Raw genomic sequence first — 13149 nt, 5'->3', positions numbered from 1 at the left:
TCCGTTATTTTTTATTCCATGTGCGCGCGAATAATCTATACCACATGACCAGTATGTCTGCATTACTGACCATGGATCATATCATGATTACACACGATTAACGCAAATCCAAGCTGTTTATTCTTAGAAGTAATCAATTTTCCAAATAAAGTGCGCCCCACAATCAAGATCACCAACTCTTTCCTCCAAGGATTGTGGTGCATGTCAAATTCCTGATTTTCTGAATCGGACTGCACTCTAATGGAGTTTTGTCATTGACAAATCGCACAAGTAGGAGAGTAAAAGGAAATGTCTGTACTGAGGACAAATTATTTTCTCGCATCGTGCCATTAGCACAAACAATCGAAACAGTGTTACAATGAAAGAATCGCACGTCAAGAGATATAAAACGGACCCCGACACTTTGTTATTGAAATTCTCAAGTTGACGTTTATGTTGATGTAGCTCCCTTAAGTGTTCTTTATAATGCCCTTCTGTGCTTCCAGCAAACAAGAAATATTAGAACATTTTCGTTCATCGTACGAAGTGTTCAGCTTGTTGACTTTATACTTTTTGGTTGAACACCCTTTATAATGAAGGCCTTAATCATGTAGGTCATAATAATTTCTCTGAAAGTGTTATCAGTGGCGGCGATTATAGGGGGCGTGGGGGGCAATTACCCCCTCCCCCACATTTTGCCACTTTTGCCTCCGCACTGTATTAAACCTTATCTACCTAATCCCCCCTTCCAGTTTTGGAACCCAATCGCCGCCAATGAGTTCTATATTACACCATTAGTAAGACAACATTCCCATCCCGCGAATTTTGGTTATACATGATTATTATGTACACTATACAGCCAGTGCCGGATCTAAAAGCCGCAAAACCCTGCAGTGCGGGGGGGGGGGGGGGCGGAGACAAGTAAGCCTTTAGGGGACCCTCAGCCATTGACATAGTAGAGGGTTCATATGAGCGTATGTAAAAAATAAACGAGGTACTCAGGGGTACAGAAACGAATACAATATACGTGTACAGGTAAGGGTAAAGTTCCCTGTGCATATATCACAGTGCTATGAAGGCACATTTAGGGTATGTGGGCCCCACGTATTTTTGATGTCGGCCATCTTGAAGGTGATGTGGCACCATGCTGCGGCCGCCTTTACCCTCCAGGGTGGGCCCTAGAGCCGCTCTATGCGGGTACAATGGCCGGAAAAATTCCGACTTTAGATCACCTACTCCGAGTTTCCCGCGTGGCAGTTTGACTAAAATCAAATCAGGCTAGAATATCACGAGAAATGCAGTGGTGAAGGTTTCTTCAACTTATCTTTAATTAGGAGAAAGTTACGACTGCATGATTTTAACGGTGTGAGAAATCAGTGTCATATCACATCACCCCCTTTCCCATTCAAAATTTTTGAGTTAAATTTAATATAGCGGACGTCCGCTTGGAACACACCAATGTGGTTCCCCCTAAGCCTAACCTGTTTCTATCATGACCAATTTTACCCAGCCTAACTCCTTTACTTTTTAAAGGGGATGTTAAGGAACTTTTGAATCACCTTCTAGGCTCTCATATATAATACTTTTTCGATATGAGATCAAGAATTACACACACACACACACTCACACACACATTATGTATGTATGTGTGTGTGTGTGTGTGTGTGTGTAACGGTAGCTAGATAGAGCGGGCCTTTGGTAATATTTTGCCGGGGGTGGGGTCCAAGATTTGTAGATCTGGCACTGTATACAGCCATCAAAAATTTAGCAATGTATACAATTTCTTCTTGCATATAATTTGCTGAATACATCACTGGGGTGCGCAGGATTTTTTTCTGGGGGTGCCTGAACTTGTGAACTTGGATGGTGCATAGGTGTGTTCCGTGGCGCAGGAACATTTTTCATCTGGGAGGTACAAAAGTCGTCCTTCACACCCCCCACAAACACACCCACACACATATGTATGTATGTACTTATGTATATATATATATATATATATATATATATATATATATATATATATATATATATATATATACAGGGGTAGCAAAACAACTTCAACAACGCTTGGGTGCTGGGAGATAATTATTATAAAACAAGTAACCTTTCCTTATAAACTTTACCTCGAAAGAGCTTAGTTTCGGCGCTATAAGCCCTTAAAATCTATCCTGTATATATGCAACCCAACACAGCAAACGAGCGCTCTGACATAACTTCCAGGGGCGAGTGGCAGGGTTGCCACTAGCGTCACATTGCAGTCTTACCTGAACAAAATACAAAATAATAATGATACTTGCGATGTTGTAAGAAGCATTTGCAGTACTTACACACTTACCAAGGCAAAGGATTTTCAATAAACGAGGACTGAAATTCAAGAACGCTCATTATAAAAAGTCTCCTTCTTATTTAGACTACCATGCAATATGAATAATCCCAAGAGAGGCTTGCGACAGATGTTGATGAAATCGACGAACGAGGAAATATTAACATAATGTGTTCGCCGCCTCGTTTTGAAAACGCAGACTGTAACGATTTATTTGGAAATTATACCTTGGCATCTAGCGTAATTTCTAATCGAGTCCATCGCATAATACGGGAGCAAGTCCCGTAGTAAAAACAGATTAATGATGATGGCTCTCGCAATAAAATGAATAACGTCGGTTAAACATACATTCATTCAGAATAAAATTAATAAAGGGATCCACTCCTTATTGAGAGCCGGCCCCCGTGACGGAGTGGTCCCCAGAGCATGTTACGACGACAGGGTTGGTTTACCAATGGATGCTCTTTGTGAGTGTTCCTTCATCAATTTAATCATATCAGCATTCATCCTCATTTTCGCGATTAGCCAAAAGTAGCAGAAATGCGAAGGAAAATAAACCAAATCAATCGATCAATCAATCAATTCTTATTAGGAACTAAAGACAAATCCGAGCGGTATAGGAAGCTTGGAATGCACAATGAGAAAACAAAAGATAACATAAAACAACGCAAAGGAATATTCTCGAGCCGCCTCAGGGACAGATTATACGTTTAACCCCGCGACAGGTTAAGTTTGCAGCAGGTTTTATGTATCAATCCACGCGAGAACAGCGCTCAGCATCTCCCGTGCCAGTCTTGCCTCAACCGCCGAGCTGTTGATATCACAGACAGTGAGAAAATCGGCAGCACTGCAGCGGAACTATATTCTGCGCGGACGTTTGGGTCCATATATGCCAAAAGTTGCTGCAAACTTAACCTGTCGCGGGGCTTAGATATCGGAACACGTTCTCACTTTCAAAGGTTTCGGAATCTATAGCTCTCGCCACTAAAGCAGTCCAGTCAAGGTCGGAGCTTTTCCTTGTATCCCCCACACCCCTGGTTCCACACTTGTTCTAATTTGCTCAGTCGACACTTTGCGCATTGTACGAACTGCAATATTTCTTCGTGAAGATTGGGCCTCTTTCTACCAATTTTTGAAAAAAAAACTGAAATGGTACTTTTTCTAGACATGTTACGTGGAACAAATAAATGGAACGCATTAACAAGAAAACCACCCTTTACGTTACAACTTGCTTAAATAATTTCCCGAGCACGACTTGGTGGTGATACATTGAAAGCAGCTAAAATTTTTGCTCCAATGCGAGGAAGAAACAAGCAGACGGAAGTTTAGGTAAATAAATGTTTTTTTTTTTTCTGCGATAAGATAGAGACCCTCGTTTTTGCCAAAATTCTGATCATAGCCTTATATGTCAACACAGTAAATTTTATTTTACATAAAAAAAAACATATTTTCCAGTTTTCCGTATGTAAATACATATTTTGCGAATTTCCATTTTAAATACATAAAATCGCTCATTGACTTCTTCTACCTCGAAATCCTCGAATGAAAAATGTTTATTTTCCGCACCTCTTTCATATCGAGAGTGCTAGGTTTGTTTTGTCTTTGAACACGCTCGCTGGCAGGCTTCTGGCGCCTCGCCTACGATCCTATTGGGGGGAAATATTACCCCCACTGGATCTAACGCACAAGTGCTAATGTCAAAATGTACACAATTTTTTTGGGAAAAAACAAGGTTTTCAAACCTTGTACCAAATTGCACGTGTTTTGGAAGGTGAAGTAGAGGAAGAGGAAGCTTTGGAAAACTTCAGCGTCAGTGGCATTCGTGCTTCAAATATGCAAGAAATGTTTCTTGTGAAGTGGAGCGATCTTTCTCACAATATAAGATGCTTTTTTAGAGATAATCGTCACAGGTTTACAATGGAGAATTTGGAAGAAACTATGGTGACCCACTAACTTTTCTAAAAAATAGCTCACTAATAAGTAAGCATTTAGAAACTGATTTCATGTGTTTAAAATGCATGTAATATTTTGTTTTTGTTACCAATAGTTTTTATTTTTGTCACATATTTTCCTGTTTTTATCACATATTTTCAACATTTATGACACATAAAAAATAAATATTTCTGAGTTTTTTAGCACATAAAGTTCCGTTCCCTAATCATAACTCACTTTAAGCTATAGGCAATTATCGAAAACCACAAACAGACCACTTGAAGAAACACGAGAAGAAAAGAATGCATAACAACAATGCTGACGAAAAAAACGGCCGCTGATCTTTATAGAGGATAGAGGCTGCCGCCAGTGCAGAAAAGTTTGAATATCGGCATCTCTTTCAGTGCTTGCCTGTTGCACACAATAATAACGGTCTTACTTCAGTACCTAACATTCGGCGCTCAATATGACAACATGACATAATATGACATTGTAAGGGTTAGTGTTTTCAGTTGAACGTAGGGTGTGCGCAAACACCCCCTTACGCCCCCCTGGCGCCGCTCCTGCCTGGAAAGGCAGAAAGGTTAAGTAAAATGAGAAAAGTAGAAATACACGAGGATTACCCCAGGGGGTGCTCGTTCGGCGGCGCAGATCGTATGCGCAGTTGTCCGTGGATGCATGACGTCACCATCGAAACACTCGGCACGGAAAAGGCTGGTTCCTTATGCAAATATTGAGAAATTTGACAACGGATATCTTCTAAAATATAGTAGCAAGGGAAAAGTTACAACTTTTACTGTTAAGATTCATCCTTTCTAATCAATTTATCACAAAGTTGATTCAAATGTGTAAAATGGTTTTCAAGAAATTGTGTTACGAAGGAACCCTTGTTTTGTTCTCTCCAGGCTTCCAATGTAAGGGAGTTTTAACTTAAGCGCGTTGGATTTCTTTTTGTTCTATGTTTTGAAATAAGATTATTTTGTTCTTGTCAACTGAAATCATGCCTAAATGCCATGGAAAGCTGTGAAAACTATTATCAGAAAACTAACGGAAGAAAACTAAAATATCACAGCTTGATTGATATAAAAAAATGCGAGATTGCCCATTTTTGTGAAAAAGGCATTGTGCGAGATCTAAAAGCAGAACTTTATAATATTGTATGTAAATGTAAGGGTGTAATAAACGTGACTGCTTCCCAGGCACGTATCCAAGGGGGGCTTAGGGGGCTCAAGCCCCCCCGAAAGTTTTCGGTTTACACTAGATAAAATGAGATTTTTTGTTTCTTGTGGTGTCAAATAAAATAATGTGACGTTAATTTAAGGAGAGAAATAATTATCGAGGCAAGACGGAGAATATTCTATAACCCTGTTATTGGTAACAGCTCGTATCCAAGGTGGGAATCAGGGGGCTCAAGCCCCCCTTCAGAAAATTTTCAGTTTACGCTAGATAAAATTAGGTTTTTGGCTTCTTGAATAATATGGTGATAATTTGAGAGAGATAATTATCTAGGCAAGACGGATAATGTTCTATAAGCCTGTTATTGTTAATAGCGCGTATCCAAGGTAGGGATCAGGTGGTTCGAGGCCCCCCCCCCGCTCCCCAAGGAAATTTTTCAGTTTACACGAGATAAAATTAGGTTTTGTCTTCTTGAATAATGTGACGATAATTTTAGGAGAGAAATACTTATCAAGGCAAGACGGAGAATGTTCTATAACCCTGTTGTTGATAATATTGCACGTAAACTTTTCGTAGCGAACTTGAACACTATGTAGAAGAGACTTGTCAGCATTTGGAAGCTGCACAACAAAGGTAGCGCCGCAGGTATGGCGATTCGGATTCATTGCAATTTTTTAATCTCTGGAAAGCGCGAGAGGGAACGTTCTTGAAAAAGAAAAGGAGTCGAACTACTGGCAATATTTACGAATCGTGATATCTGCGAAACGTTCTAGAATATAATGAGGATATTAATAAGCGGCTTCAAGTTCCCGGTTGATCTGAACAACAGAATAGGTGGAGACTTCAGAGGTAAGTTTGACAATTCATACAGTCGATTAGTGATCAGTCAGTGTCCATTGGTTGCTTTATAAGTTCTAGTGATTCGAAAATGAAATGGACTAAATACCGTAAAGTAACGAAGTCTACTACTAGTTCCAGTTCGCTCCCAAAGCAAAAGACATTGACGACAGCGGAACGTCGAGTAGTGCTACGAGTAGTTCGGGTCGAAAGACGAAGAGATCGAAGGTCTCTCTCTCTAAAGTGAATATTTCGGCAGTATCGGGCTGGGCATTGGAGCGATTTATTAAAAAAGAAATAAGCTGCACAGATCAACTGAAAATCAAAGTTTTGAGTGATGATTTGGTTGTGCCAGGACCAAATTTTGTGTATGCAGTCCGAGAATTTCATGGCATAAAAAAATACTTTTGTTTAAGGCTACTGGGTTCGACACACACTCAACAGACAATTTTGGACACTTGCAAGTGCTTAGGCATGAATATGAACAATTTGGTGGGTTTCGGCTTTTATAAGAGCTGCAAACATGGGAGGACAAGACACATTAGTGGTGTTCAGGCTCGAATGAGAGAGAAATATTCGTGAACTGTCTGCGTCCAGTTCCCTGCACACAGTTTGAATCTCGCGTTGTCGAGTGGATTGTGCATTCCGTACATGTGTAACACCTTCGTTAAAATACTTCTGGTACATAGATGTTTTGATGCCTGATGAGAAGAAATGGACAAACATACATACTGAGATGGTTCCGGCACACAATATTAATGCATGGAAACAGAGGAGTTGAGTGGTAGAAAATGTCCCGATTTCACGTTCTGATTAAAATGACAGCCTTAAACAGTGGCGACGATTTAGGAGATAGTTGCTCCCCATTCTTTTGCCTCCACACTATCACACTATGGCCTCTTAATGCTTGTCTCCTTGTCCACCCCCACCCCCACATTTTGGAACCCAATTGCCACCACTGGTCTTAAACATACAATTGTGATACCCCTTTAAAAAATGGTGTTCAGCCGCCGCCCCGAAAGGAATTCCTGGATACGTGCCTGCTGCTTCCCGTAAAATATCACTGCACTCTCCACGTTTCTCTTCTGTCTTTTCTTTGGCGCCGTCAATAGCTTCAACACGTTGTTTTTTTATATATATATTTGTCACATATTTGTTTTAATTAGTATTCTGCTCGTTCCGCCACCTGAACGCAGCAGGTACGGCTCAAAGGGCAGTGTAGTTACACCGGAAGAAGGCTCGGAAATGGCAGGCTTCAGAATTTAACTCATCGAAATTAAATTAAACAGGTATGTGCTCTCTCTAAATGTAAATCATAAAAAAGGTAAAAGTGCTCCCCTGTGCTTAGCACCACGCCATGAAGGCGTATAGGGGGTGTGGGGGTAACGCCCCACACTTTCTTGATCCGGTCGTGAGTGGGGGTGATGTGATCAGCATCACGCCCCTGACCGCCTTTACCCCCCAGGGTTTCCCCCAGGTACCCATGTTATTCGACGCTGGGTGGGCGCCGGGGCCGCTTCCATCGTTAGAAAAGTTCCCGGATTTGAACCGGCCGGGGATCAAATTTAAATCATAGTTCACAAATAATTTGATTAAAAGTTTTAAAAGTATCTGTTTCATTTAATAGCGTAGTAATTGGTGCATTCTTCCCCATCATAGCTATAGGCAATGACCACACTACAGGGGGTGGGGGGCGGGGCAGGAACGCCCCCCTATTCTCGTTCGACAACTTCTCTCTCTCTCTCTCTCTCTCTCTCTCTCTCTCTCTCTCTCTCTCTCTCTCTCTCTCTCTCTCTCTCTTTCTTATCTGCCCCCAGTAAAACGACAAAATAAATAAATGAATGAATGCTCTTTTAGCCAAAATATGCATTTTTGTGTCGTATGTAACGGAATAATAAAAATGATTGCCCTGGGAAAATATGATTTACCCCTCCATCTTTACTATTGCGCTGTCACTAGCTACAACATATTTTGATTTCTATTGTTCCCACATATTTCAGTATTGTGAATCATATTCCACTGTGTTACCTCACGTAACCCCCCCCCCCCCCCACACGTACGACTTCAGTTGTAAGTTTTAGACTAAGCTTGTCAAATATCCACTTATATCTTTGTATTCTTGAGCCATTTAAAAAAAATCATTTCGCCCCCTCTTCTGGACTATTTCATAGGAATGTTTTCCCACTGGAAGTCCCTTTGCAGATCGAGATCCGGGGCTATAGCCTTCCCAAGCCACCGTCCCCTCCAAATACTCTCTTGGCCTCATGAAATACAAATATATGTATTTCTACGAAATATTAATTTGACTTGGCAGTTTCTCGTTTCGAACAGGAATAAGTTTTAAATTTTAATAGTTTATAAATTTACACTATCAATTTTGAGTAAAGGTTTTGCGTAACCCTAAAAGTACATTTAGAGACTGCAAGGTCAACTCTCGATATTTCAGATATATTAATAATTTTCATCACAACGTCTTGTAATAATTATTTGTTACTTCAATAGCCTCCTCGCAAATGTTTCTCGCATATTAAAACATAGATGCCATATGATTGTCATTTTCTGTTTATTTCCTTGTAATGCTGACCTCCGTGGGGAAGTGGTTAGCACAACGCTTTAAGATGCCAAGGGCCCCCAGGTTCGAATCCCCGCCCGGGCATGGGTCTACTTTCCTTTCTTCAATTTCATCATATCATCACGCATCCTCATCTTTGCGATTAGCCATATGTGACAGATAAGTCAAGTAAAATAAACTAAGTCTATTAATCAATTATTTTTTAAAACTCTTTAATTCTTCTTTAGCATGCCACGTTTTTGTTAAAATTATATTACGATTTGTAAAATGACGAAATTCTAAAGGAGAACACGCAACTTTCTTTGTAGCGCATCGGTCAGAAAGTTTCAGGAATATAGATTTTCAAAATACATTTTTTCACATGTACTTTGCCCCCTTTTAAAAGTAGCGCGTTTTCAATTATGTTACTAATCATTAAAAAGATGCCTCGATACCATCTTGGAGGATGACAATTATTATTTTCCCCCTCCTAAAAGTAATAATATACTTTCGCTCTCTGAATCTCCCATATAAATGCTAGGGGCCGTCTGCTTCAGCCGAGCTCACTGCTTCTCCGGTGACGTCACGCGTTCGTGCAAGATCGGCAATCTTCGGATGGCTTTACCTAATCTCTATATTCCTTGGATTACCCTAGAAACTGATCCCCGTCTCAGAAGCTCGTCTTCTGCAAAAGGCGACTTTAAAGGTTAACAATTGGAGGCCTTTGAAAATAGCCTTTCACTACAATGTATAAAGACATGTTCTCAGTTTTCGTTTGCTTAACAATCTTTCTCGTTCGATGAAAAAAGAATCAGCTACAAAAACAGCAAATAAGGAAACTAATTCCCCCATGTAAGTACAGTATGAATTACGAGAAGCTCTGTGTATGAACATAAGTCATTCGATATCGTGGAGTATTGAATAAACTTGCACAGACAGGCACCGAACTCGCTGTAATTCGTTTCGATAAATACGTATATAAATTCTTGATATAACCTCATTAATAGAGCATTTGAGATGACCCAGTTTGCCTAAAGAGAGAGAGAGAGAGAGAGAGAGAGAGAGAGAGAGAAAACTTGTAACAAAGTTTTTAATTCATATGTTCCTATGTAACAGTTGGGCTAACATAGTAAAAAATATTTTTTTGACAAAATTCGATTTTATTATTCAATATAGTTGCCTCCGAGGGCGATACAACGATTATAGCGGTCATACAATTTTTCGATGCCATTTTTATAGTACGATTTCTCTTTAGCCTCAAAATAGGCCTCAGTTTCGGCGATTACCTCTTCATCAGTGCTAAATTTCTTTCCAGCGAGCATTCTTTTAAGGTCTGCAAACAGGAAAAAGTCACTGGGGGCCAGATCTGGAGAATATGGTGGATGGGGAAGCAATTCGTAGTCTAATTCATATAATTTTGCCATCGTTTTCATTGATTTATGACACGGTGCATTGTCGATTGTGAGCACGCGCGGCACCCATTTTGCACACAGCTTTCGCATGTTCAAATATTCATGCACAATATGTCCAACACGTTCCTTTGATATTTTTAAAGTGTCAGCTATCTCGATCAACTTCACTTTACGATCATTTAAAATTATTTTGTGGACTTTTTTGATGTTTTCGTCGGTAACAGCATCTTTGGGGCGTCCACTGCGTGCATCGTCTTCGATGCTCATTTCGCCTCGTTTAAATTTAGCAAACCACTTCTCAACGGTTGATTTTCCTGGTGCAGAGTCCGAATAATGTTTATCAAGCCAAGCCTTGGCTTCAACAGTAATTTTTTTTCGCCAAAAAAGCAATGCTTTATTAACACACGAAATTCTTTTTTATCCATTTTTTCACAATAACAAAAGCTGCTTTACTCACAATGCTATATCTCACGAACTAATTATCCGGCAGCTGTGAAATTTATACACGTATCTTTTGAAGGTTAGTACTAAGTAAAAATCACATGGATTTAATTCTAGTAACGCCATCTATGAGTCAGCCTACGAACTTTTCAGCCCAACTGTTAATTGATACTACAGTATAAAAAAACAACTTGAAAACCTCTTCTGTAACATAAAATAATTTTCCTCAAATGCACATCAGTTGTCACTTAAGTTTGTAGGCAGTACGTGTTTAGTGAATCCTTCTTGCCACTCCTTTCCAGAATTCCTATTGTACGTTGGTTATCTTGTGACCTTGGCCTCAACGCTTTGCTCTGTGTTTCTTACGCGGGCGCTGAAGATACAAATCCCGAGGTTTCATAAGTAAGTTAAGTAAGAACTACTCCCGTTTCGCTAAAACCTGTTTATCTGAATGTACACAGAATACTTTACATACATGTGAATAAGATGTTTCGTTCCATTAAATACTATTATCATAATACAGCTCAGCGCTTCATATTAGTATGGATTTAGTTCTTCATAAGGAGCTGATCCCTTTGTTAGTTTTATGCTGAATTAATTTATGTTTAAATTTTATTGGAAAAGCCAGAATCATTAATTTGTTTTTACTACGGTGCTTGCTCCTGTATTATCTGAATGACTCCATTAGAAATTACGCTACATGCCAAGGTATAATTTCCAAATAAAATGTTAGTTTGCGTGTTCGAAACGAGGCAGCGAGCACATTATGTTAGTATTTGCTCGTTCGTTGATTTCATCAACATGTGTCGCAAGCCTCTGTAGGGATTATTTATATTGTATGGCAGTCGAAACACGATGGAGACTTTTATAATGGGCGTTCTTGAATTTCAGCAGTGGCGTAGCGTTATAGTACGCCCGTACGCCCGGCGTTCCTAGATTTAAAATTTCAAAAATGCTTAAATGCTGTGATTATAAAGTAAAACGTGACTAATTTCATATATGTTTGACCTTCATGGCATTATAATAGCTATTTTTCGCGATCCGCTTGCAACGCTCCACTCTCAACATTCGTTCTAGAATCTCTTTTCAATGCCTTTCCCGGCCGGACGCCGGGCAGGTTCGGCGTACAGGACTCTATATTCCTTGCTGCCTTTCTGGAGGGAAAGCTTCGATTTCTACAGCACGTGCGTAAATGGGCTCTCTTACGCCAGCGTACGAGAGGTCTACCGTGATTGGTTCATGTGACCCTTCCTGCCTTCTGAAGCAGACGACAGCGGCAGAATTCCTACCCGGTTCTTCGCTCTTCGCGCTCATGCAACTCGTGCTATGTCATGCTACAATACGCAATATTGACTGACGTAACTTTATCAATCTCAAATATACTGCTTCTTAATGGCCACTGCATTGTATAATTTATCGCACGAACAGCGATGTGTAGCTATTAGAAACTAAAAGATCAACACAGTTTTTGTCAAATAAGTTGGTGAAGTCCTCGTGGTAGAAATTCAGCCTGTGGCTGCTCTACCACTTAATCCGCAAAACTATTATTTTTTTTATTGTATTTTTTCGTTATTATCTAACTACTTAATATTGTGTGAATGGAAATGTTTAGCATTCATTTGAAAACTCTTAACATCGAATGGTCTCTGGAGAAAATTATTTTAAAATGTTTATCAGCATTCTCAAGATGTAATAAACAGTGGTCTGAATTACTAATCGGCACTGTTACGTCAGTAGAGTGTACGATATTTGGATCATCCACTCTGCTTTTCACAGTACGCCAAGACGACAGAGGTCCCTGCTTCGAATCCCGGTGTGAGCACGGGTGTTCTTTGTCAGTGTCCCTTCATCAATATCATCACTCATATTCATATTCGCAATTAACCAAAAGTGGTAGAAAAGCGAAATAAAATAAACCAAATCAATCAGTAGTTGGATCGCCCACAACAATGACGTCTATTGTTGTGCAGAGGCGCTTGTGATTCAGGTAGGTTTTTAATTACTTGCGTCATGCAGAAAGATATAAAAAAAGGTATAGAACACCAGAGTTCAAAACATCTGTGGCATAGTGAGGCATCTAATTTTCTAGCTAAAACATGCAATGATGATGTTCTATTGAAAACCCAGCTTACTTCAGGCAAATAATACCTGTGGCGACTAATACCATAAATAAATTATTAAGCAAGAGTAGTAGTAGGGATAATACTTTAGACCTAACAATAGACCCGTTAATTGACATTAATGGTTTTTTAATTCATTTTCGAGGGGTGACGCTATTGTTATTTAATCTAGCGCCACGTGTCGTGGGTGGAGGAGGAGATGAGTCATCGATGACTCATGCACACGTGTGAGTTTGAAATTAATGGTTTTCCATTAGTGCACAAAAGATACTATTATGTATTCCGTTTTTGACCTAAGCTAACACTATTGTTGTATTTTGTATATGCGTTTCTGCCGGATATGAGTCACAGATGATTTATACAGACGTTGGAGTTTGG

Source organism: Lepisma saccharinum, chromosome 23 (genome assembly GCF_977018435.1).
Source record: "Lepisma saccharinum chromosome 23, izLepSacc3.1, whole genome shotgun sequence".
In the NCBI taxonomy this organism is placed as follows: domain Eukaryota; kingdom Metazoa; phylum Arthropoda; class Insecta; order Zygentoma; family Lepismatidae; genus Lepisma; species Lepisma saccharinum.
The sequence above is the reverse complement of the archived record's forward strand: the minus strand, read 5'-3'. Positions refer to the sequence as shown.